Source organism: Phascolarctos cinereus, unplaced genomic scaffold (genome assembly GCF_003287225.1).
Source record: "Phascolarctos cinereus isolate Bilbo 61053 unplaced genomic scaffold, phaCin_HiC Scaffold_3;HRSCAF=262, whole genome shotgun sequence".
NCBI classification, from domain to species: domain Eukaryota; kingdom Metazoa; phylum Chordata; class Mammalia; order Diprotodontia; family Phascolarctidae; genus Phascolarctos; species Phascolarctos cinereus.
Genome location: NW_027555736.1, coordinates 83,014,524 through 83,036,305, shown reverse-complemented (window position 1 = coordinate 83,036,305; position 21,782 = coordinate 83,014,524).

Below are 21,782 nucleotides of genomic sequence, written 5' to 3'. Positions count from 1 at the left end.
AAGATAATGAGGCAAAAAACTGGGATTATTGAGAGTGTCGAAGGGAGAAGAGTGTGCAGAAACCCTTCTTGCTTAGTAAATGACTTTCTTTTATTTTAAAATACCTCACATGCCATTTATCATGAGAGAGGTTGATTTATGGCTAGGTGCTGGCACACCACCAGCTTGACAAGAACATGTTCAGAGTTTTTTATGGACAGCTCCTTTTCAGATAACTCAAGCTTCCCCTTTCAGGGAGGCTGCTGTTTGGCTTTGCTATCAGTACCCGTAATTGTGCTGGTCAAGAGTAATGGGAAACCAGGCCAGGCCATTTCAGGGAGCTTTCGAACTGCAAACAGGATTCTAAAATCACTAGCTCATTAATATTTAACACACTGGGTTTTTTCTAGTTATTTTTTTTCATCTATGCTGAAGAACTCAGCAGACTCAGGGCAAGTTAAATCATCTGAATCTGCAGTTGAGTGTCATAAAGGACATAAACATCATTTTTCTTCATTTGTTTATGAAGTCACTGGTAGGATCTGTACCAGGCAATAGGAACTTGCCTGAAGTTGTTCCTCTAAAGAAATTCAAATGCTTTGAGGCTTCCCCCCTCCCAACCCACTCCTACTATAATTTGTAGGACCCAGCCTATTCTCCCAGTGAGGAAACAGCTGCCCAAGAATTAGGCAAAGACATTTATCATCATATTTATATTTTAAAATTTAAATTCCATTAGGCTTGTAATATCATTTCTCCCAGGCAAAGCCTCTCTAGACCTGAGCTGCTGTTGTTTTTCCAATTACTCTCTGCCAAGGGCTCTTTGTGGGAAGGTTGTCAAATTCACAGCCAACTTCCCCCACCCTCCTAAGAGGTCTGACCTAGGAATCAGCCCAACACAGGAAACTGGGGCCCTCCCAACCTCCACAGAGGCCCCATTCCTTCAGGGCTCATCTTCCTCATCAGAGTTTAGTGCACAGAACGGTACTAAAGAAACAAAGTAGAGCATGGGGAGGGGGGATAGTAAGGAAGGGTATTTACCTCAGGCAAGAAATGAGATTGGTGTCCATACGTGTGTGTGCAAGTATGTGTGTGTATGTTTATGTGTGTATACATATATTTGTATATATATATATATATATATATATATATATATATATATATATATATATATATATATATATATAAATGTATACACACACATACATGTACGAGGAAAAACAGACAACTAACAATTTCATATAGTCAGTATGGCAGAGGGGAAAGAGAGCTAAATTTGTAGTCGGAGGACTTGGGTGCAAATCCATGCTCTGCCATTTACTGTCTGTATGAGCTTGGACAAATCATTTAGCCTCTTTGGGTCTCACTTTCCTTATCTGTAAAATAATGGCGTTGGACTAAATGATTTCTAAGGTCTCTTCAGAATTTATGCTTATGATCCTCCTTTCTAGCCTTTCTAGCCTTCAGCTTCTGTGATTTCTCACTCACATTAGAATGGATTTGCTGTGAGGACTCATCCCCAGTATGACCCCACCCACTTTCTCAGATTGAGTTCTGAAACATAGAGCACCTTTCTCTGCCAGAGAAACACCCATTAAGAGTCCAGGGAGGGCTATTTCTTCCTAAAGGCTCCTGAGTAGCAAAGGAAGCAACCTCCAATGTGGGAGTGGGAAGTTGCTAATACTGGGCATGTAGTAGGCACTTAATAAATTCTGCCACACTCAAACTGAATGCCACTTTTCAAAGAAGCCCCACATCCCAAAGACTGTGAAAGGGAGAAAATATCCACCCATCTAGACAATTCACCTCTGGATCATCTGGGAAGAGATTCATGCTACCCAATTTGAAACATTAGCATCATCTTTAACTCTTCTCTTGCCCACATATCCAATCAGTCACCATTCATCCTTTGTAATGTCTCTCGCATTCAACTCTTCCTCTCCATTCCTACTGCAATGACTTCATCCCAGGTCCTTATCACTTCATGCCTAGGCTTTCATCACACCTTCTGATTCTCCTGTGACTCATACTTCAAATTCTGCCTGATGAATATTCCCCAAACTTCAGTTTCATTATGTCACTCAATGCCCTGCTCCCAAACCTTTAATGGTTCCCCATATTGGTGCTCCTCAGAATAGTCAGTCAGTTAACAAGCCTTTATTAAGCACCCACTATGTGTCAGGCACTGTGCTAAGTGCTAAGGATATAAAGAAATGCTGAAAACATCTCTGCCCTCAAAGATCTTGTAGTCTAATGGGAAGACAAAAGCAAACAGCTATGTATGAAGGAGATATATACAGGATAAATCTGGGGTAGTTTCAAAGGGAAGGCACTAAGATTAAGAAGTACCAGAAAAGGCTTCTTGCAGAAGGGGAGACTTTAGCTGAGACATGAAGGAAGCCAATCTTCAAGTAAACCTCTGCTCCTCTTTAGATACTGCCTCAGAGAGCTCATCTGTCTTCACAGATTAACTAGCACTATTATGGGGATGACATTCAAATCTGGCTTTTCATCACTGCCCCTCTCACTGAGTTCTATTTCTGATGTTGTTCTAGACATTTCCATCTGGATTGTCTACCTTCTCCTAAAACATGCCTAAAACTGAACTCCCAAAGTATTTCCTTGCTTTTATTCTGACTTTCTTATTCTGTTAAAGGTATCACTATTCTCCCAATCATAAATGCAAATCCTCAGTCATTTTTGATTTCTCCATCCCTCATGGCAAGTCAGACACTAAGCCTTGTTGATTCTTCCCTTACAACTTCTCTTCACTTTTCATTAGCAGCTGCTTGCCTCTGCTCAGGACACTTCCCTCACTTGAATTCTTCCACTCCAATTCCTACTACTTTCCACGTATTGACAATCTACCTATTCTTTAAAGTACAGCTCTGCTCCCACCTGTCCTTGAAGCCTTTCCTGATCACACCTGTTTGAACTGATCTCTTCCTGCTTCAGATAACTACGACTATTCCATTTGGATTGGGCCACTCATTTGATCCTTATCATTTCCATCTTTATTTGTATCTTTTTATATGCATTTATCCTGACTCCCTGACTTTCCTGTAAATCTGCCCTATCATCTGTCTCCTGGAACCAAACTCTTCAACCTGGAGACCATGCCTCTTATTTTCCCTATCTCTTTCCCCACCCCATCTCAAATTCTGTTGAGAATCTCTGATTTTGATCTTATATTTATTTCCAACATGTCTGCCTGCCTTGGCTTTTCCAAGGTAATGTACCAGTCTCCCCAGTTAATAATTATAACAATAACTAGCATTTGGAGTATGGCACTTTAAGATTGGCAGAGTATCTTCCTTAAATTCTTGGCATTGGTAGCTGGCTTTGGGCTCTTGATCTGTTGATGGGCTAGAGCTCCTCTCCTGTCTATTTCAACCATAACTCAACAGGAATATGCTCTACAACATTCTCGAGAAAAAAACAATCATCCAACCTCTACATCAAGACCTCTACTAAAAGAGAAGCCCACTGCCTCCTCAGACAGCACCTTCTACTTTTGTACAGATTGAATTGTTAGGAAGCTTCTCTTTATTTCAAAAAGCCTAAATCTGCCTCTCTATGTCTTCTACCCAACCTCCTAATTTTGCTTTCTGGAGCCAAACAAAACAAGTCCATCTTTTAATCAAGAGAGGCAGACTGGTACAGCAGAAAGAATGCTTGAATTGGAGTCAAGGGAACTGGATTCAAATCCCATCTTTGACATTTAATAGCTCTAACTATGTCACTTAACATCTCAGACTTAGTTTCTTCTTCTGTAAAATGGATATAGCGTAACAATAACATCTATCTCACAGAGTTGATATGAAGAATGAATGAGATGATAAATATAAAAATACTGTGTAAACCTTAAAGTGCTATATAAATGTTAGCTACTGTTATTATTACTATCATTACCCATCCTTCCTCATTCTCAGAACAAGAAATCCATCCAAAGATGAGGCTGTATGGACTAGTACACTACCAAGAGGTATATGGAGTTGCTATATAAAATAATGTAACGTTATCTTTCCCTGCTGGAGCCCCAATCATGAGGGGACTCCCTGTGATTCAGGACCAGCTTCTAGAAGGGGAATTTACCTTTCAGAAAGTTGGCAGCTCTAGCAATGGAAGGAAACAGCAACTATCAATGACAGTGGATAGGTTGGGGCCTGGGTCTTGATGAATATGGTAGGGTCGAGCTGTGTGATCAGAACTTCCAGCAGTCAAGCATGGAAGAGCTCCAGGAAGCAGCAATCATCCATGTGTAGGCTTCAGACCTTAGGTCAAGGCTCATAAGGAGCCTCTTCTGATTTGTAATGTCTTTTATGTTGTCACCTAGCACTGAAATGTAACTCTTAGGTTGTTACTTAGCTTATGCTGTGTACATCTTGTCTAGAATATGAGCTCCATGAGGGCAGGGAACATGACTTACAGAAATTCTGGCATAATAACCTTTCACATGGTATGCAGTCACTAATCATTTTTTAACAGCAAGATCTGCCTCTGTGGAAGGGAATGGACCTCAGAAGGTCCCCTCTAGCTCTTCAATTTTGAAATCCTTCAGCATTTGTGTCTCCCTTGATGTCAGTCTCCACCTTATTTCCAATTCAGAGATGCAACCTCACTCTGTCTTCCACATTTAATAACCCGTGTAATAAATAGGTGCCCATGCTTGGAATCTGAAGCTGTGAGTTGTAGATAGAAGCGACAGCCAGCATGTCATTGTCAAGCTCTGGTGCTAATTGGTTGGCTAGATTAGCATACTGCACTCATTCATGCAGATGGAATTCAAGGAGACTGTTCCGAAAAACCTGAGACAGTCTGTTGAAAGACTGTTGGGAATAACCACACGTGACTGGGAAATATGGCCACCATCTAAACTGGTTTTCCAAAATGGAAGCTTTGTGTTGCCCTGGGCAACCTTCAGTTCACATCTAATATATGCCAGGTCTATGATTCGGTGGCCAGGATAAACTTAACCAAAACCATGTTAAAGGAGGGGGGAAAAAAGCATAACCCCAAAGTATTACTTGGTTCTTTTCCAAAGCTTGGGCTCTCCCTTTCTAATAATGCAGCTTTTAAAAACCTTGGAAAGGCAAGAGATGCTTTTCCATTTTAGGGCATTAAATATGTATGCTTGAGATTCCTAAGCAGGTTAGATAGATGAGGAGATAGAAGAAAAAGTTACAAGGGCAGCATATTTGAGCAAAGATGTACAAAAGGGTTAGGTAGGAGGGCAACTTTATAGCTTGGAATCACGCGGTTTTTAGAGCTAGAAGGGATCTTGGGGATCATCTAGTCCAACTGCCCTCATTTTACACAGGAGGAAACTGAGGCTTAGACAGGTGAAATTAAATAATTTGCCCAAAGTCTCACACCTAGTTCACAACAGAGTCAGAGCAAGAATCTGGGTTTCCTGACTCCTCCTCCAAGACTCCTTCCAGATGAAAGGGAAAGTAATAGCCACACATTCCATAATGAGGATTACTAACTCCTCCCTTCCTTAAGGATTTCAGCGAAAAGAACCCACAAAGCAGCCTGCCTCCAACTCTGAGATGCTATAATTCTGTGATCCAAGGGTGGGATTCCCCTCTGATTTCAAAGGGAACTTTGCCATTGCATTATCTCTGTGAAATGAAAAAGCAGATCCCTGGGGAGACTGGATCTGCTAATTTCATGCTTTAACTGCCTCCCTCTCTAGAATGCACACTTCCTAAATTAGCTCAGTGACCACATGCACCTCGACCCACACATACCACATGTTCCTTTTTATTAGTTTGGATTCAGCCTTGAAAGAACCCACCCTACTTCTCAACTCCAGGCCTCAGGGTCTCCTTGGATGGCCTGCCCAGTAATCACACCTCCAGCTAAAATTTCAGAAGAAAGCCATGGCTTCTGCCCCTAGGCTGATGGGAAGGAGAGCGGAGCTGCTGACATTCCTCTTTCTTGAGAACAGAAAGACTGATGGAGGAAGAGTTGGGACAGCTTCCATTTCCAAGCTTTGCTCAAGAGCCTTTCTTAGGGCAAAATCACTTGTGGCTTTTTAGGGGATCAGTTTTATTTTTACTGTTCCAATATGAGAAAAAGAAATGCAATTGAAAACATGCTCATGAATCCAGAAATATTCTTCAGGGAGCAATCCTTATTCCATAACCATTATTCAATCCAGCACTCTATGCCGTGTCTAATCTTCAAGGAAATGTGGTTAAGTAAGCTGTGCTACCTCATTTGGACATGAAAAAATATACATGTGTACGCAGCCAATTCAGGCCCTAGGTCTATGGGGAAATAGTTTGTCCCCACTAAAGACTTGAACTGTAGAAATAGTGATATATTCTCTTCTCTAAGTGGGAGGGGGGTTGAAATATAAGATTTCTAAGGTCTTTTCCCACTCTAATGTTCAATTCTGTTAAAAAAAACATTCATTAAGAACTGACTGTGTGTAAGACACTATGCCTTAGAACATTGTAGGTTCTAAGACTCCTTATAGATCTAACATTCTGAGTTTTAAAGATTCCTTCTGGCTCAAAAATTCTAGCTGTAATATTCTGAGCTCCAAAACCCCTTCCAGTTCCAATATTTGGGGTTCCAAGATCCCTTCCAGTTCTAAAATTCTGGGTTTGAAAGACCCTTTCAGCCTACTGTTTCATTATTCTATTGAGATGTTCTAATCTTGTAATGATTCAGTGGTTTTACAGGGGGAATAATATGAAAATAAGAAAAGCTTAAAGCTTAAAGAAACCTTGGAGACTACTTAGTCCAGCTCATACATGAAACAATGAATCTCCTTTGCCCCCCTGACAAGTAGTTAATCATCTTTCACTTGGATACCTTCAGGGATGGGAAACTCACTATGTTCCAAAGTCAACTCTTAGATAACTCAGTTTATCACAGAAATTTTTATTACATTAAGCCTGCAATCTCTCTCTCTCTCTCTCTCTCTCTCTCTCTCTCTCTCTCTCTCTCTCTCTCTCTCTCTCTCTCTCTCTCTCTCCCCAGCCATTTCTCCTTGGTCTGCTTTCTGGAGCCATGCTGAGCAAGTCTGATCTTGTCTCCTTCTGCACACAAACCTCCAGTCAAAAGTCACTTTTGGTTTTAAATGGTTCATTGTATAGTACAGGTCGTGGGTTATTGTTTGCTTGTTGTTGTTGATTGTTGTTTTTAAGCTTCAGCACAACTAGATGGTGCAATGAATTAAGTGCCTGAAGTCAGGAAGACTCTTCTTCCTGAGCTCAAATCTGGCCTCAGACACTTAGTAACTGTGTGACCCTGGGCAAGTCAATTAACCTTCTTTGCCTCAGTTTCCTTATCTGTAAAATGTGCTGGAGAAGAAAATGGAGAGATAATGCAATGGCCAAGAAAACTCCAAATGCAGTCACAAAGGGTCAGACATGATTATAACAATTGAACAACAATAATAACAACACCTTGATAAATGATTAAAATCTGCATTCAGTTTAGGGAATCCAAAGAATTAATACATTAAATTTTTTCATGATTCTGTTCAGTTCCATTCCCTGATGCCCTCTTAATTTCTTTAGAGTGATACTGTTGGTTGAAAGTTATGTTGGCTCGGTTACCCATTGTTCCCAGCCCTGCTTATTAGCCAGTGTTGGAGGAGGCTCTGGTGGGGTGGGAGACACCAAGTCTGCAGCTCTCTATTTGACCTGTTCTTTGTCAGATACCCTTACCTGCAAATTTTGATGTTCTTGCTACCTTGGGGAAGAACTGACATGAAAGTGCCCAATTTCTTTTTCTAAGGAGGACTATCTGAATTGTCTTAAAGTTACCTATAAAAGCTGTCCCCACCCTGAAACCATTGCTGATCTCCCCTGCTTCCCTAGTAATAGTCCTATAGCACTTTACCTCCACAAGAACTCAGTAAGGAGTGTCCCCTGGGTGCCTCAGGCCAGTTCTATCCTTGTGTTCATGTCTGGCTGGTTTAGGTCAGGGGGATTCTTAACATTTTTTTTGTGTCATAAACACAAAGGAGTATGTTATAGACTCATTTGGTGAAGTGCATGGACTAGTCCATTCTCAGAACAATGTTTTAAAATGTATATGATAAAATTTTTGTTTTTCAGTCATTTCAGTCACGTCTGACCCTTCATAACCTCATTTGGGGTTTTCTTATCAATGATACTGCAGCGGTTTGTCATTTCCTTCTCCAGCCTATTTTACAGATGAGGAAACTGAGGCAAAGTGGATTAGGTGACTTGCCTACGGTCACACAGTTAGTAAGTGTCTGAGGCCAGATTTTAACTTAGTTCTTCCTGACTCCAAAAGTTAATGAAAATGAAGGTGTAGTTCTTTTTTGGTTTTTGGTTTTGGTTTTTTTGTTTTGCCATCCAAGTTTAAAGACTTTCTGAAATCTATCTGTGGACCCGCTGGGTTAAGAACTCCTGGTTTCAAAGAAAAAGGACATTCATTCTCTGTGAGTGTTCACAAATGCAGAGGATTAAACCCATATCCCCTTTCCTTACTTTGGAAAGTGGAACCAGAAGTTACAGAACAGATAAATTAAGAAGTGATTATTCAGAACACAAAAGGATTGCTTTAAATAGCAGTTCCCACAGTATATTTAAGTGCTATCAAATCGAGAAGCATTTCTCCCTAAAGTATTGCTTTGATCATGTCATCCAACCCTTTCTAAAACCTCAAATGGCTCCAATTGCCTACATAACAATGTTCAAACTCCTAACTCTTGAATCCTTCTCATCTCCCATTTTTCACTCTATGAAGCTTGCATTCAGCTGGCACTTAATGTAAGCCTTGAAGAATGGGAATGATCATGGTACTTGGGAGGAATAGGAGAGAAGGCATGTCAAGTGAGGAGAACAAAATGAGTAAAGATGCAGAGGTGAGAGGACTTGCTGAAGATTCCTCCTGGGGAACTAATGGGAGTGTATTAAAGGTCATTAACTACTTGGTAAAGGCTAAGGGGACAAAACTATCCAGAAACAAGTCACTGCTAGAATGTAAGCTCCAGCAGCACCAGATCACAGTCTGACCTACACTTTATTATGTCAGAACCTAATACAAGCTTTCAACATAATAAATACTTTATAAATTACATTTTAATTAATTTGAAGTGAAGGATAATCAAAATAAGTATTTCTGAAATTCAGGTATAAAAAAATGAGAAAATAGTTGTGTGACTTGGGCTCATTATTTCCTCTTCTGCACCTCAATTTCCTTATCTGTGAAATGAAGAGTTTGACCTAGATCAAGAGCTTTAGAACTGGAAGACATCTTAACCCTTGCCTTCTACCAAGTGTCTTACCAAGACACTAACAAAGAGTGGAGCCAGGAGAAATGGTCAGAGTCAGCCAAGCTGATGACCAGGGAAGCATGAACAGTCAGAGAGAGGAGCAGAGGTTGCTGCCTGCAACAGAACTGTAAGTAGGAAAGTACAGAATTGAAAATTTGGCCCCAGGTAGAACCAAGATGGCAGAACAGTCAGTTGACAACCTCTCTGACTGAACTCTGTCAACATTCTGCTCCAGATAATTTAACAATAATGCCTCAAATTGAATTTTGGATCAGCAGAGACAACAGAAGGTCAGGGCAAGACATTTTCCAACCTAAGACAACTTACAAGGTTGGCAGGAGGGGTCTGTGACACCAGAGTGGAGGCCAACCTGGAACTTATGCAGTGGCAGCAATAGCAGCATTGGGAGATCTTAGCCCAGAGATGGCAAGGGAGTCAGACAACTGGTCAGACAGGGATTACAGGGGACCCTGTGCTCACACTGGGTGTAGCTGGCACTGATTGGCAATTCTATTGCCCATATGCAGTTCTAGGTCACAGTTCCAGGGTGGAGAAGGGTACTTATGTTAATCCACAAGGGAGCAGGAGCCCTGGTCATAGTTCCAGGACTAAGAGGAGTACTAGTGCTTGTAGCTACAATGGAACAATGGCCTTTCTGGGGTAAAGACCAGAGTGAAGACCAGGAGAGCAATGACCACATGGCTTCCTGGCTCATACCACCTTGGAAACACTGAAAACCTGCAGACTTCCAGAACTAGATCTGAAAATAGTCGCATGAAAACAGCCTGAAGCTTAGGACAGTGCCTTTTCATCCTCAGGTGAGCAGAGTCCAACTTTAACTTAAATTTCAAAATCAAGAAACAAACTGGGAAAATGAGCAAACAACAAAATAGGACTTGACCACAAAAAGCTACTACAGTGACAAAGAAAACCAAGGCACAAACCAAGAAGAAGACAACAATGTGAGAACATCAGCAATCAAAGCCTCAAAGAAAAATGTTAATTGGAATTTCTAGAAGCCCAACAAGAATTTCTAGAAGAGTTTTTTTTTTCCCCTTGAGAGATAAGCGTGGTAGAGGAAAAATTGGGAAAAGAAATGAGTGATGCAAGAAAATTATAAAAAGAAAATTAACAGTTTGGTAAAAGAGGCACAAAAAAAATACTCAACAAAATAATTCCTTAAAAAAGAGAATTGGCTTAATGGTAAAAGAGGCACAAAAAAGTCACTAAAGTCCTTAAAAAGCAAAGTAGGCCAAATGGGAAAAGAAGTACAAAAGCTCAAGGAAGAAAATAGTTCCTTAAAAATTAGAATTGGGAAACTGGAAGCTAATGAGACATCAAGAAACAATGAAACAAAATCAAAAGAATAAAATAGAAGAAAATGTGAAATTTCTCAGTAAAAAAAAACAACTGAAGTGGAAAACAGATTGCGGAAATATAATTTAAGAATTATGGGACTGTCCAAAAACCATGACAAAAAAAAAGCCTAGACATGTTTCAAGAAATTATAAAGGAAAACTGCCTTAATATCTTAGATCCAGAGAATGAAATAGAAATTGAAGGAATCTACCAATCACTTCCTGAAAGAGATCCCCAAATGAAAACTCCTAGGAATATTAAAGCCAAATTCCAGAGCTCCCATGTCAAGGAGAAAATACTTCAAGCAACCAGAAAGAAACCATTCAAACATCCTGGAGCCACAGTCAGGATGACACAAGATTTAGCAATTTTCATGTTAAAGGAACAGAAGACTTAGAATATGATATCCCAGAAGGCAGAGGAGCTAGGATTATAACCAAGAATAACCTACGCAGAAAAAATGAGTATAGTCCTTCAGAAATACAAATGGATATTTAATAAAATATAAGACTTTCAAGCATTCCTGATGGAAAGACCAGAGCTGAATAGAAAATGGACATCCAAACACGAGACGCAAGAGTATCATAAAAAGGTAAAGATGAAAAAGAAATCATAAAGGACTCAATAAGGTTAAGCTGTTTATATTCCTATATGGGAAGATGATACATGTAGCTCCTAAGAACTATCATTATTATATCAGTTAAAAGGAGTCTACATAGACAGAATACACAGATGTGAGTCAATTATGTTGAGATGATCTGGAGTGAGTGAGAAAATCTGGAGTGAGAAATCTGAGATCTGGAGTGAGAAAAAGGAATGCACTAGGAGAAGGGAGAAGGGAGAGGAAGAATGGGAAAATTATCTCACAAAAAAAGAAGTACACAAAAAAGAGCTTTTACAGTAGAAGGAAAAAATGGGGGTGGGCTATGCTTAACCAATAGGGAAGTAGGAAGGGAAGGAGATAAGAGACATGAGAGGGAGAATAATAAAATGGAGAGCATATTAAGGGAGGCATTGTTCAGAAGCAAAACAGACTTTTGAGGGACAGAATGAGAAAGAGAGAGAGAGAGAGAGAGAGAGAGAGAGAGAGAGAGAGAGAGAGAGAGAGAGAGAGTAGGATAAACAGAAGAAACTAGGTTGGAAGTAAATACACAGTTAATAATTATAACTGTGAATGTGAATGAAAGGAAAACAGAGGTGGATAGCAGAAGGGGTTAGAAACCAGAATCCAATGATATGTGGGCTACAAGAGAAACACTCAAAACAGAAAGATACACAAGATACAGAGTTAAAATAAGGGTCTAGAGCAGAATCTACTATGCTTCCCCTGAAGTTTAAAAAAAAGGCAAAAATAGCAATGATAGTCTCAGACAAAACAAAAGCAGAAATAGACCTAATTAAGAGATAAGCAAGGAAACTACAATTTGCTAAAAGGTACTATAGATAATGAAGAAACATCAAAAAATTTTAAGGGCAAATTTCTCTGACAAAGGCTGCATTGTACTTATAAAATAAGAGCCATTCCTCAATTGGTAAAAAGTCAAATATGAACAGGCAGTTTTCAGGAAAAAAAAAAAACTATCTATAGTCGTTTTTAAAATTGTTCTAAATAGTTCTCTCTATTCATTAGAAAAATGCAAATTAAACCAACTCAGAGGTACCATGTCAATCCATCAGAAATGACAAATGCTGGAGGGGAGAAGGGAAAATAGATAAACTAATAAATTGTTGGTAGAGTTGTGAACTCCTCCAATCATTCCACAGTACAATTCAACACTATCTATGTCCAAAGGGTTATAAAACTGTGCATACCCATTATCCCAGCAATACTAGATGTGTATTACAAAGACATCAAAAAAAAAGGAAAAAGACCTATCTGTACAAAAATATTTATGGCAGCTCTTTTTGTGGTAGCAAAGAAATGGACACTGAGGGGATGTTCATCAATTGGGGAATGGCTGAATAAGACGGCATATGATTGTGTTGGAGTACTATTGTGTTGTGGGAAATGATGAGGGAGGTGGTTTCTTTCTGAAACATGGGAAGACCTAGAGGAACAGATATGGAAAGTGAAGTAAAAAGAACTGGGAGATCATTGTGCACAGTAACAACAATATTGTAATGATGGTCAACTGTGAGAAACTTGATTACTCTGCTCAATACAATGATCCAAGACAATGCCAAAGGGTTCATGGTGAAAAAATTCTGTCCACCTCCAGAAAAAGAATTGATAAACTCTAAATGCAAATTGGAGTATAATTTTCTTGCTTTCTTAATTTTTCTTTTTTTTTGTGATATGGATAATATGGAAATGTTTTGTATGACTTGACATGTATAACTGGTACCTTTTTGCTTCCCTTCTCAGTGGGTAGGGGAGAGGTGAGAAGGATGGAAGGAGAAAACTTGGTACTCAAAATTTTAAAAAATAAAGAATATTGTAAATAAATTAAAATTTTGAGAATTTTTTTAAAAAGTAGAATTGGTCAAATGGAAAGGAAGTATAAAAGCTCACTGAAGAAAAAAATTCCTTAATAACTAGAATTGAACAGGTAGAAACGAATGACTTGATGAGACATCAAGAAACAATAAAACAAAATCAAAAGAACGAAAAAAGAGAGGAAACTGAAATATCTTATCAAAAACAACTGACCTAGAAAATAGATCAAAGAGAGTTAATTTAAGAATTATGGGACTACCTAAAAGCTAGAGTCTACATATCATAAGAAAGTATAAAAGAAAAATAGCCCTAATATCTTAGATCCAGAGAGTAAAATAGAAATTGAAAAACTATACCAATCACCTCCTGAGATTCCAAAATGAAAACTTCCTGGAATATTATAGACAAATTTCAGAGATCTCAGGTCAAGGAGAAAATGCTTCAAGCAGCCAGAAAGAAACCATTCAAATACTGTGAATTAGTCAAAATCACAAAAGTCAGGATCATACAAGATTTAGCAACTTCCATTTTAAAGGAGCAAAAGGTTTGGAAAATGATATTCCAGAAGGCAAATGAGCTAGGATTACAACCAAGAATAACCTATCCAGCAGAACTGAGCATCATCCTTCAGGGAAAAAAATGTTCATTTAATGAAATAGAAGGCTTTCAAGTATTCCTGAAGAAAAGACCAGAGCTGAATAGAAAATTTGACATTCAAACACAAGCGTAAAAACATAAACACAGGGCAGGTAGGTGGCACAATGAATAGAGCACTGGCCCTGGAGTCAGGAGGACCTGAGTTGAAATCCAGCCTCAGACACATAATACTTCCCAGCTGTATGACTGTAGGCAAGTCACTTAACCCCAATTGCCTCACCAAAAAAACCCCATAAAAACAAAAGAGTAATCATAGGAGACTCAGTAAAGTTAAACAATTTACATCCCTACATGGGAAGATGATATGTGTAACTTCTAAAAACTTTATCATTATTAGGACAGTCAGAAGGAGTCTGCACAGACAGAGGACACAGATTATGTTGGTATGATCTTTAAAAAAAATGAAGGACTGAGAAAGAAGGAAGCATGTGGAGAAGTGGGAAGGGACAGGTAGAATGGGGAAGATTTTTCTCACATAAAAGAGGCAAAAACTAATTTTTACAGTGGAGGGGGAAATGGGGGGGTGATGCTTGAAACTCATCAGAATTGGTTCAAAGAGGGAAGAATATATATATATATGTATATATACATATATACACATATATACATACACACACACGCACACATATATAAATATATATTATATATATATATACACATATACTTAGTTGGGTATAGAAATCTGTCTCACCCAACAGGGAAGTGAATGTAAATTAAAATATGATTTTCTACTTTTTATATTTTTCTTGCTTTTTTGGTGACATGGCTAATATAGAAATGTTTTGCATAATTTCACATGTATAATGAATATCATATTGTTTGCCTTCTCAGTGGACAGGGGAGGGGCTGAAGGGAAGGAGAGAATTTGGAGCTCAAATTTTTTAAAATGTTAAAAATAAACAGCATTTATAAGAAGAAAATTTGGTCCCAGATATCAATGTTTCCCCAAAAAAAAAAATTTGACCACTGATACCTTTTACTTCTGCACACATACACACACACACATATCCTCAAAGGGCTGTGAGTTGAATATCATTTGGGAACTGTATTTTGTCACATGAATTCCTTTACTCCAAAATATGTGAAAAATAACTGATGGAGTGCAAAACAACTGAACTATGTCTTTTCTAGAAATTATGACTACGAATCATGCTTGGTTGGTAGCCTTAGACTACAGGTATGCAGCTAAGCCACAGGCATGCAGTTAAGCAGTAGAGTCTCTATTATATATTGCTTATTCCTTTCTATTTATTTCACACAAAAAAAGTAAAACTTTGTATAGTATGTATTTAAGCATCTTAACTATATATAGAGTTAACTCCATGATGCCAAGGACCCATGACTACAGCTCAGTGAAATATATGAGAATCAGGGATAAGAGCAGGTTTCTAATATATGAAGGTTCAAGAACTAATCTGAATGGGTAAATCCACAGTAGCCACACCTATTTGATCAAGATTAAGCCAGCACACAAGAAGAGGTGTAGTAAAGGAATAGGTCACCCACTCTCTGAGAACCAGAGAGAGCTTGCCATTTCCCCAGCCATCCCACTCAATGGGTGGCGCACATTACTGCTAGTATGAGTGAAGAGCATCCCTCTGATAGACAGCATTGGATTAGTGGCTAGCAATTTCCCCAGGTAGTTAAACACACGTTTGGGGCATGCACAAAAGTGTAATGCAAGCTACATTTACACGAATATGAATGTGACATTTGGCTACATCATCATACTGTGTTCCTGGTTGGAGACAGTGAACTGTCATGCCAACCTAAGCAAGTTCCAGAGGATGCAGGTACTTGATTCCTGTGACAAAGTGAAACTGCTTCTGAACAACCCTTTCTTTAAATGTAACTGTTCTCTCATTTACTTTCAATATCTTTGAACTTATGAATGCACCATCCCTGGATTATTTCCACAGAAGTACTGGGCTCATTACTAGACCCAGAAGCCCAATTTGCTCCTGTCTTAACATGCTCTTAACAGCAGCATGCTGGTAAATGTTTAACAACTGGCATTCTGAAGAAAAAAAATTAAAGAAAAATGTATACTAGACGAACCTTTATATTTAATCTTTATTATTAAAATGTTTTCTATCACTTTCTTAAGTCCAAACAATTAACAAAGCAATAAATAAAGACTCAATTTGTAGCATTTGCTGATTTCAAATGAGGTTAGAGCTGGCATACTTCCACAAGAATTTGGTTTAAAAAAAACACAATTTTAGGAAACTTTAGGATAAAACTATCTGATAAATTGATTCTTCAGGTCTTAAACTGTTTTCTACATCTAAGCATTTGTTTCCAACACATTCCCAATTTTTAGGGGTGCTTATATTTTAGGGGTGCTTCTCTGGGATGAATTACTCCTGGTAAGACATTAGCATAGAAGGTAGAGTCGCTTTCTTGTGTCTGAAACTATGGACCTAGAATGAGGACATTGTACTCTTGCAAATAGAATTTTGTAGCCTCTAACAGCACTCCCATTCAGGCAGTCAGTCAACAAACATTTATTAAGCACCTACTGTGTGCCAGCCATCATTCGAAATTCTAAGGATACAAAGGAAGGCAAAAAGAAAAAGAGAGAGAGAGAGAGAGAGAGAGAGAGAGAGAGAGAGAGAGAGAGAGAGAGAAACAAAGAAACAAAGAAAAGATTCCTGACCTCAAGGAGTTCACATTCTAATGAGGGAGACAGCAGGTAAATAACTATGCAGCTATGTACAAACAAGATATATAGATATAGATATAGATATAGATAGATATAGATATAGATATAGATATAGATATAGATATAGATATAGATATAGATATAGATATAGATATAGATATAGATATAGATATAGATATAGATATAGATATAGATATAGATATAGATAGATAGAGAGAGAGAGAGAGAGAGAGAGATAGATAGATAGATAGATAGATAGATAGATAGATAGATAGATAGATACAGGTACACTGGAGATCATTAATAAGTGGGGAGGCACTGGTATTAAGGGGGAGCTCCTCACAACCTTCCTCTGACTCCAAGCCTTCTCCAAATGTTATTTGTCTACATACAAAATGTTGTGAAGGGGTTTCACACCATTATTCCATCATCCACATCCCTCCTCCCAATTAATTTGAAGCTAAGGCTGCTCCTACAACCAGAAAATTTTTTTTTCAAATTGCCTTGGCTATAAGTAACTGATTTAGGAAAGGAATTTAGATAGAGTGATGCAAAATTAAAACCCAAAAAGATCTCAGAGATCAAGCGCTCCAACCTCTTCATTAGGAGATGGAAGTACAACAACGGGAATTTTTGGGTTTTTTTTATTTTCTTTTTTTATTGTGAACTTAATCATTAACAAACACAAACTGTTCAATATACAAAAAAGAGCAAGAGAGAAGTTTGTATAAGGAACAGTGAACATCTGTCATGTACAGTTTGTTTTGTAAGAAGTAGGTAATTTAACAAGCATAGTAATAAAACTGTTCTATTTGTTTATGGACCCTCCTGCATGTTTCTTTTTTTCTTCTGTACATTAAAAAAATGTTTTGATGATCTTTTCTTTTTGGTATCCATCATTAGCCACTAGACTGCTACCCTGACCAACCCCACTCCACATAGAATCCATCCCTTCTAACAAGTGTATATAGTTCAGCAAACAGAATCAACACATTGACCATGTCTGAGAATACATATCCCATTCTTTCCTGCTAGATTTCAATTAGTCCATGAACTTGGATGAGGGAAAAGATTGCATCTCTATTTTCACTAGCCTCTAACTGAATAAATTTCTACTTTTCTCAATTATTTAATTATTCCATCACCTATCAGCACCTAGCACAATGCCTAACACATAGTGGATATTAACTGATTGACTGTGAGGCAAGGGAAATTTCTCCCAAAGTTACCTCGGGATAAGTGTCAGTGACAGGGCTATAGTTTATTTCCATACTGTCAGACTAGTGATCTGATTTATAAAAGCTTACATTCCCTACCAAAACAAAACAGCAATTAGCACTTATTAAAATCTTATGGTGTGCCAGGCACTGTGCCAAGTACTGGGAATACAAAGAAAGGCAGACAATCCTTGACCCCAAGGAGCTTACAGTCTAATGGGGAAGACAACTTGCAAATAACTATGTGGAAACAAGCTATGGACAGAATAAATTGGAGAAGGTTATAAAACAATAACAAATAGGAAACAACATATTAAACAGATTCAGAGTGGTTTAACTCTAAAATCCCAGGCCTTTAAATTCAAGGTGACCATAAAGATCATCTAGTCTGGGTTTCAACCACACTGAATGTGTTGCTTTCAAAGGGATGTTGTACCATTTCATTTTTCTGTTCATTCTTTCTTGATCATTATCTGATTTCTTACCATGGCTAGCCTAACTGTCTTTGCACTTGGAGGAACATGCTAATTTGTACCTGAAGGACTATCTTATCAGTAAGAGTATATGCCCCTTCAAAACAGAATCTGCTTCCTCTAATTTCTCCCTGTGTTCCTGGATGTTTAATACTGTGTTGTGCACACTCATTAGATAGTTAATAAATGCTTGTTGACCAGCCCAACTAAGAGAGTTCATAAAGATATGAAAACCTGGCCCATCACCTGAAAGCTTAGACCTAAAGTGGTAAACAATCCCAAGGTTAATTAACTCTCCCTCCCTTTTTTTTTTTTTTGGTCCACACCGATTTCACTAGTGAAGGAAATTCTTCAATAACGCAATTTTCTTTTTGCAGATTTGCAATTGCTCCTTCCATTTATAAACTTAGAGCAGGTGTTCTTAACCTGGAATCCATAGACCCCATGGATAGATTTCAGGGGGATCCAGGAATTTGGATGAGGAAAAAAAGTGAGATCTTTATTTTCACTGATCTCTAACTGAAATTAAACTTTTCCTCCAATTATTTAAACATAGATCCTGAGAAGGGGTCTATGTGTTTCACCAGGTTGCCAGAGAGGTCCATGACACACAAAAAAGGTAAGAACTCTTGCCTTTTAGAGAGTTGTCTGAGCCACTGAAAGGTTAGTTGAGGGTCACACAGCCAATATATACCACAGGTGAGACTTGAATCTAGGTGTTCCTGACTCAAAGACCAATTCTCTACCTACCTTCTCTCTCTCTCTCTCTCTCTCTCTCTCTCTCTCTCTCTCTCTCTCTCTCTCTCTCTCTCTCTCTCTCTCAGATCTTCAGAGTAATAAATGCCTGTTAGGGTACATACTGTGTTGGAAAGTTTCTTTGGGTGACTAGGCTTACTTCTGTGACTAAAGAAAGAGTGCTGTTCTAGTATAATTGACATTTACAACTATGGTGGTGTTGTCATGATTTGGGGAAGATGTGTTGCTGAAATGCTTCTGGCTCTGGGGATATGGCCTGTTGTAGTATGTGATGTACTGTTCCCCCTGGTCCTTCAGGCTGCAGCTTCCTGGGCTCCATGGAACTAACCGAAGTTTTCCCATTTGGGGGGAATAAAAAAGAGGTATAGATGATGATGATGTCTGGGGTACAGGTTGTTAGGTGACCTGTTGGGAACTAAAGTGTAGTATAAGCAAGCAGATGTCAGTGGCCCAGAGAATTGCAAAGGCCAGGATCTTGTGTAGTCTGAAATGCAAACTAAGGTCAGAAGGAAGAAGCAGGAAAGAGATATGATGGAGGATGTTACCAAGGAACCTCACACACAGTGAGCTTCAGGCCATGGCAAAAGAGAGAGTTGAACGTGGTCTAAGATTCTTAGCTTCATGTTTCAGGAGGCCTCACACAATTCTGGGACAGGCCTGGGGGCTCAGCTCAATGGTCATGATCAGTGGGTATCAGAGCTGCTCCCATGTTTTAAAGGGATGAGAGGGCCCCAATCAACAGAAGTCCTGCTCAGTCAGATCTGACTGGGTTCGAACCTCTGAGATCACAGGCAGGGAGGCATCAATGAGCCAGGAGTCTGAAAAGGTCCAGTCATAGAAGATCTAGATAAAGGAGAGCTCTTGAAAAGGGGAAGCTCATGAATAAGGGAGTACTAGACAGAAGGAGGTATCAAGACCAGAACACAGACATCCTGTTGGACAGAAAAATAAGAATTTTTCCAGACTACAATAATGTCTAGAACTATACACTCCTTAAACCATTTCTCACCCCAAGGAATAAATATTCCAAGAACCATTAATTTATGCTACTTTAAATTATGCTTAGACTTTTATTTATAGCTGTGCTTTATTTTATTTCATTTGTATTTGCAACTTCTAAAATAAAGTGTTAATTAGATTGACACATAGATTGACATTCTCATGGTTGCATATTCATGGGCTCTTCTATGATAGCTCAAGATTGATGGCATCAAAGATACAATGAAGGGAGGGATTTGATTCTCTCTGTTGCTGAGCCCAAAACATAGAACTGCTTAGAAAAAGAGGATTGAAGAGGAAAGGGATCGGTTGAATCGGCTTTCCTTCAGGTGCTTGCAAAGGAAAGGAAAAACAAAATAATTAGCATCCCAAACCCAAAAATGCAGCCAAGTTTACTTCCATAGCAGACAATGGCAGTATAGTCTTTTTTCAACTATTTTTCCTGTGACAAATTATTTCATTTTTCAGGGGCCCTTCTCCCTCAAGGATCAAGGCTGCTTGCCTAAGAAAAATGAGCAAAGTCACCCTGGGTCTCCCTCGATCTAGAGTTGTCACGGTTGAGAAGCATGCTCCCAGTATGTTACTGGCTCCTTGTGAGTCTAACTAATGGGACCAGATGATCAAGAGAATGATTCTCTGCTCCATCAACTTCCCTTCAATGCTATGTTCCTTTGGAGGCTCCTGAAGGTCTGCCACTATTGCTTAAAAATCTTCACTTACAGCCTCCAGGCATTGTGGCAAAGCAATAGTATTGTGGGAAAAGCCCAGAATTTAAAATCAGAACACCTGGAATTGAATCCTAACCTAGCTCTTGGTAGTCATGTGACCTTGGGGCAGATTCTTCAACATTACCAAGCAGTTAAGTAGCACAGTAGGTTCAAAATCCAGATTCAGACACAGCCTCAGTTTCCTCATATTTAAAAAGGGGATAATAATAGCACCTATTTCCCCCGGTAGTTGTGAGGAACTAGTGGGATAGCATAACAAAGCCCTTTGCAAACCTTAAAATCACCACATTAACAATGCTAGCTACTAGGACATCCTCTGCTTCCTCGTTTGTAAAATGGGGATAATAATATTTGCTCTATGTACCTCACGAGATCACTGTAAGGAAAAAAATGCTCTGTCCACTGTAAGGTCGTACATACACATGAGCTCTTGTTACTAGTGGTCACAGCAGCATTTTTCCTCAAATTCCTCCACCTCCTTAAAACAGAGAGAGGAAATAGACTGTTGGGGCCTCACCTCAGCTGTAACAGCCAGGCCTTTCCTCTCCCTAAATACTGAGTGCAGAGGGATATTGTGGGAAAGCCATAATTGTCATCTGACAGCATTTATGCATCAGCTCTACCAAGTTATAAACCGAACCGTTTTCATCCTTGTGTGGGGCCTGTCTTTGTCACCTCTCACATCATTTAAAGTGTGAAACATATAAGGATTCCACTCAGTGGCAATTCTAGCTCTAAAGACCAATAAAGAAATCATTTACGCAGGCTGCTAGCCCAAAGATTGCTCCTCTGATGTGTAGCTGGTGTGACCTGAGGGCTGAGGAAGGGATAGCACTCTGGGCACAATAGATTGAAAAGTATTGATGAGCTGAGCGAGATCAGAGAACAGCTGCCCCCTGAGACATTATCCTGCCTCTTCCTATTTACTACTCCATTAATCTCACCTTCCTGGCTTAAATACCATTTTTGGTAGCTGTAGGTGTTTGCTTTGGGGAGGTGCCTTGGAAACAGATGCAAAGTGTTTATCCCCACCAGGGTGTAAGGCAAGACCCCCCAAATCCCACACTGGGACTAACAGGACCAAATGCAGAATGACACAGTAATAGACAATGGAACTATGTTTTCCTGTCAGTTTGATAAACACATGCTATCAGCCAGTCCCTGGACACAAGACCATTAGAGCACACAGACTGACGTTCTTGGGGTTACAGATTCATGGGCTTTTCCGTGACGGCTCAGGATTG